This window comes from Hemiscyllium ocellatum, chromosome 11 (assembly GCF_020745735.1).
Source record: "Hemiscyllium ocellatum isolate sHemOce1 chromosome 11, sHemOce1.pat.X.cur, whole genome shotgun sequence".
Classification (NCBI taxonomy): Eukaryota; Metazoa; Chordata; class Chondrichthyes; order Orectolobiformes; family Hemiscylliidae; genus Hemiscyllium; species Hemiscyllium ocellatum.
In genome coordinates, this window is record NC_083411.1 from 275,264 (window position 1) to 281,731 (window position 6,468).

The window sequence follows — 6,468 nt, forward strand, 5'->3', positions numbered from 1 at the left end:
CATTTCAGGTCAGGACCCTTCACCAGGACTGGGGAATGGGAACAAAACCCCACTGCCAACCTCACCCATGTTCAACCCTCCCTCTTCTCCCAACATCCTTGAACTGGCCCATACTGTCCATCTTTCTTCTCACCTATCCACTCCATCCTTCCCACTGACCAATCGCAATGACTCCCTACTTCATCTACCTATTACCATCCCACCTACTTTTCCCCCACTCCCAAGTTGTAATGAAGGATCCTGACCCGAAAGTCAACTTTCTAGCACCACAATGTTCGACTCTGATCTCCAGCATCTGCAGTCCTCACTTTCTCGTAGATAAGTTCTTGAGTATCAACAGGTTGAAGGGTTATAGGGAGAAAGCAGAGAATGGGGTTGAGAAACTTATCTCCTATGCTATCTGACCTGCTGTGCTTTTTCAGTTCCACCTTTCATCGACCTGGTTATAATCCTACAAGTTTATCTGAAATCATAAGCTTTCGAAGCATGGCCCCTTCATCATCTGATGAGGGGGCTATGCTCTGAAAGCTTGTGATTTCAAATAAATCTGTTGGACTATAACCTGGTGTCATGTGAGTTTTGATTTTTGTCCACCCCAATCCAACAGCAGCACCTCCTGAACCCTGAATAAGGAGCAGAGCCATTCATTCCTACAGCACAATTCAGACTGCCCACAGAGAACAAGCATGTTTATTGAACCTAATTTCACTCACTGTTCTACAGAAAATGTTACTTTCCCAAGTTAAACACATGTAGGAGAATTGCGGTACAACTCCCAAATAATGTTTCAGCTCCATTAATAGTAAGCATTATCTTCACACAATCTTCTGAAGGGAAACAAGCCGCAAATGGACCGCTTATTTCCTGCTATTTCCAGCACTGTCAGCTGCTGTTTAAAAGATGATCTGCATTACCGTGGATAATACTCATTAATACAAATGTTAGAAATATAATAACCATAAGACCATAAGACATAGGACCATAAGACATAGGAGCAGAAATTAGACAATTCAGTCCATTGAGTCTACTATGCCATTCAATCATGGCTGATAAGTTTCTCAACCTCATTCTCCGCTTTCTCCCCATAACCCTTGAACCCGTTGACACCCAAGACCCTAACTACGGGAAAGTGAGGACTGCAGATGCTGGAGATCAGAGTTGAAAAATGTGGCGCTAGAAAAGCACAGCAGGTCAGACAGCATCTGACGAGCAGAAGAATTGAGCTTATGCCCAAAACGTCAATTCTCCTGCTCTTCTGGCACTGTTCAGGCCATTCAGTATTCTGTATGTTTCAATTACATCCCCCCCTCATCCTTCTAAACTCCATTGAATCTAAAGCCAGAGTATAAATTAGAGCATTTTAAAACTGGAAATGGCAATATAGAGAATGGTAAGGAATGACATCGCAACAAAATAGGATTTTAATTTGGCTTTTCAGGATCAAATACATGCAAATTTGTAATTTTTATTAGATTAAAAGCACTGGAGCAGCAAAAGGCTATTTCGTCCTTCAACTTTGCTCAATCATCCCATAGGATCATGCATCCCATCACTGGCCATGGAAACTAAGCTTGCTGAAGTCATTATTAATACTGTTAAGGCACGGAGGATAATGCAGCAGGAGGAGGGTAATATATCCAAAATGTCATTTCTTACCCCTATAGGAGATATGCCGGGTTTTCAACTCGGGGTAATGGACCCTGGGTTTAAGCTTTGGGCAGCTAGGGGAATCTCCTGTTTGGGTAATTTATTTGAAGGTGAAATAATGATGTCCTTTGACCAAATAATTCGTAAACATGGTCTAGTTAGCAAAGACATTTTCTGCTTTTTTCAGATCAGGGATTTTATTCAGAAAGGGACCATGCTCTTGAACAACCCGTGTAGGCCTACGTTGGAGAAGAGGGTACTTTATGCTAAAAGTATTCTCTCTATTAGTATACTTTATCGTATGCTGGGGAGTGATCCTTCAAAAGATGTTGAGCAGCTTTGGCGGGTTTGGGAGAGGGAATTAGGGGTTGAAATTTCTATGGGGGCATGGTGGGACATCTGTGACAATGCGAGGAAGATCTCGATTTGTAATATGACCTATTCCATACAGCTAAAGATTTTGCATAGGGTCCAGACCGTCTCTCAAAGTTTAAGTGGGAGCATCCCCTTTTGTCTTAAGTGTAAGGGACGTGACAGGCACCTGGAAGTACTCAGGGATGCCCTCATTAGAATGGGGTATGATGCTTAACTCATCGACCGCCAGTTCCAACGTGCCACAGCAAGGAACCGTAATGACCTCCTCAGGAAACAGACACGTGCTGCAACCGTCAGGGTACCCTTTGTTGTTCAGTACTTCCCAGGAGCTGAAAAACTACGCCATGTTCTTTGTGACCTGCAACATATTATCAATGAGAATGAGCACCTTGCCAAGACCTTCCCCACACCTCCACTGTTTGCCTTTAAACAACCGCCAAACCTCAAACAGATCATTGTTCATAGCAAGCTGCCCAGCTTTCAGGACACCCCATACAACCCTGTCACGGTAGGCGCTGCAAAATGTGTCAGAGTGTGGACATGGATACCACCATTACACGTGGGGACATCTCCCCCCATGTACATGGCAGGTACTCATGTGACTCAGCCAACGTTGACTACCTTATACGTTGCAGGCAAGGATGCCCTGAGGCATGGTAAATTGGGGAAACCGAGCGAAGGCTACAACAACGGATAAATGGGCACTGCACAACAATCAACAGACAGGAGTGTTCCCTCTCCAGGGCATTCGATTTCAGACCTACGGGTGATCATCCTCCAAGGTGGACTTCCGGACAGGCAGCAGCGAAAAGTGGCTGAGCAGAGGCTGATAGCTAAATTCGGTATCCATAGGGAGGGCCTCAACCGGGACCTTGGGTTCATGTCATATTACAGGTGACCACCATTGCACTACACACACACACACCCTTACAGACAGACACACACACTCCCACACTCACACATGCATCCTGTCAGAGACTTAGACCACTCTACACTCACGCACACACATATACACTCTCTCTCACAGACACTCACAACCCTCCACCCCAGATACACACACACTCCCACACTCACACATGCACCCCCTCACAGACTTAAGACACTCTACACTCACATACATACACACACACACACACACACTCTCTCTCACACTCACAACCCCCCAACCCAGACAGACACACACACATGCACACATATACATATACATATACGTTTGTGGGATGAATTTGTACTTGCAGAGTTACATTGTACTTTGCTCAAAAACTGCATGAATTCATGTCAAACTCTGTTAGCTCACTTTTTAGATTAGAATCAATCTAAACATCATGGCACAGAAAGAGTACACAGGGGGCTAACACCTTCAACATATTGTCTAGCTAGCATCAATTGTTACAGTTAACCTGAGAATGCAACTTTTAAAAAAAGGTTTTGTGATTTACACATGAAAGGAGTGAAACTATCATAGTATTCAAACAGATGAAAGACTCAATAGACAATCAAGGTATTTTTCAATGTATAATTTCAGTTACATCACACTGTAAACTTTTGCTATAAATTCTGTGCCTTACAATTGTGTACTTCACAATCACCTGATGAAGGAGCGATGCTCCAAAAGCTAGTGCTTCCAATTAAACCTGTTGGACTATAACCTGGTGTTGTGTGATTTTTAACTTTGCACACCCTAGTACAACACCAGCATCTCCAAATCAAGATAAACATCAGTATTCTCACTCATTGTTTATGGTCCTGCCACAGGTTCCATACATATTGCGTTCTGTGGCAGGGGTTATAGAGAGGGTCAAAGGCCGAGGTTAAGATGGACCCTATCTCTCTCCTCCTGGGCTGACCCAATACACTCTCTTTGGATGCTCATGGGAAAAAACTTTTTAATATCCTCACTTTCTGCGCAAGGAGAAATATTTTAATGCGTTGGGCTTCTGAAACGCCCCCTCCCAGATCTGCTGGGTTGGTTTAGGCTTATTATGGAACATAAACCTTTGAACTTTTTCATGAATATGGTGTACTGGAAATCAGAAAAAGTTTATTGGATATGGCTGCCCTTTCTGAACTACTTAGATGCAAATTTATCTGCCATTTTAACTAGGGCTTTTGTGTAGCCATAGCGTTCTGACTTAGTTACTTGATGCCCTTGAAGGAAGAATTCTGAATATTGTATGTGCAATACTTAGTGCTCTCAGAGATGGGGAGCTAATGTTTTGTTGTGCTGAGCTGTTTTGCTTGTTCAAATGTTCATTAACTATCTTCATTGATTTGTCTGTTTTGCATATGAGTATCATTGTGTTTTGGGCGTATTGCAACGTTTGCTGGTGTTGCAATGACAGACATTTAAAGGGATATTTCAGAATGTTCAAGATTAGTACATTTAAACTATTCAAACAGAAAAATTTCAACGAGAATACCTGTCAACCATAGTTAAGAAAGCAGCAAACTTTAGGAAAAGGCATGTGATTGTGTAAAGATAATAAGTAGGTTAAAAAACGGGGCACATTTCAAAGAACGGCAGGGAATGACTAAGAGGTTAATCAGAACATACAGATTGGAATATATGAAGATACTAGCTAGAAATGCAAAAAAAAGAGCAGAGGTCCTACGGGTAGCAGAAAAGGAAAACAATAAATGAAATGAGTGTTGGTCCTCTAGATGGTGAGAACGGAGAACAAATAATAACACAGCTCCATAATGTAACATAATTATAGAGTAAGAACAGTATTAATAATACATAAGAAAGAAATAGCAACTGTCTTCACAATAAGGGATGTAAAGTTTCTGAGTAATACCTGTAAATTAGAAGACTAAAGAAAGAGAAAAACTTGAACATTATCATTAATGGTGAAGTGGTCATGCTGAGGGAAGGTTATGCTGCAACTCTATAAAACATTGGTCAGGCCACGGCTAGAATATAGTGTGCGGTTCTGGAATGCACATGATAAGAGCGATTTGGTAGTACTGGAGACGGTGCAGATGAGATTTACCAGCTTGTCTGAGCTGGAGAGTGTTAACTATGAAGAGAGATAGGGAGACTGGAGTTGTTTTCCTGGAGCCTGAAGGAGGACACGACTGAGATGTATTAAACTATTAGGGGCACAGATTGGGTAGACAGGAAGGAACTGGGTTTTGGAGAGGAATTGAATTTCAGAACCATGAGATCATGATGCAGCTGTATAAAATTCTGGTGCAGCCACATTTGGAATACTGCATACAGTTCTGGTTACTGCATTGTAGGAAGGATGTGGAAGCTTTGGAAAGGGTTCAGAGGAGATTTACTAGGATGTTGCCTGTTATGGAAGGAAGGTCTTATGAGGAAAGACTGAGGGACTTGAGGCTGTTTAAGTTAGAGAGCAGAAGGTTGAAAGGTGACTTAATTGAGACATATAAGATAATTGGAGAGTTAGGTGGGACAGTGAGAGCCTTTTTCCTCGGATGGCAATGGCTAGCATGAGGGGACATAGCTTTAAATTGAGAGGTGATAGATATGGGACAGATGGCAGAGGTAGTTTCGTTACTCAAACAGTAGTGGGTAATGGAATACACTGCCTGCAACAGTTGTAGACTCACCAACTTTAAGGGCATTTAAATAGTCATTGGATAGGTATATGGCTGAAAATGGAAAGTTTAGGTTAGACGGGCTTCAGATTGGTTCCACAGATCGGCACAAATTTGAGGGCCGAAGGGCCTGTACTGCGCTGTAATGTTCTAACTTTTCTTCTTGGTCAAGGGATCATTAATCAGGGGGCATAGAGTTAAAGTAAGGGGCAAGAGACCTAGAGGGATGTTAGGAAAAACCTTTTCACTCAGTGGGTGATAGGAATCTGGAACTCACTGCCTCGAAGGGAGATGTAGGCGGAAACCCTCATGACATTGAAGAAGTATTTTATGTGAACTTGCAATGCCAAGGCATACGTGACTATGCTGTAACTGCTAGAAATTGGGATTGGAATAGTTGAGTGCTTTTTTTTGACCAGCACAAACTTGATGGGCTGAAGAGGCTTTTCCTATGTTGTCGATCTATTACCATATAATATTATGGTAATGAATATAGATTGCTAAGTCTATGGGTCCTAACAAACTTTATCCTAGGATCATACAGAAGGTAACTCATAATGTAGCAATGCAAAAGTGGAGAATGTGAGGAGTACAGATGCTGGAGATTAGAGTCGAGAGTGTGGTGCTGGAAAAGCACAGCAGATCGGGCAGCATCCGAGGGGCAGGAGAATCAAGGTTATGGGCATAAGCCCTTCATCAGGAATGAGACTTGTGGGCTGGGAGGCTAAGACATAAATGAGAGGGGGTGGGGGGAAGGTAACTGAGAAAGTGATAGATAGATGAAGGTGAGGGAGAAGATGATTTGTCAGAGAGGAAGGTGGAGTGGATAGATGGGAAAGGTGATGGATAGGTCAGGAGGGCAGTGTCGAGTTGGAGGCTTGT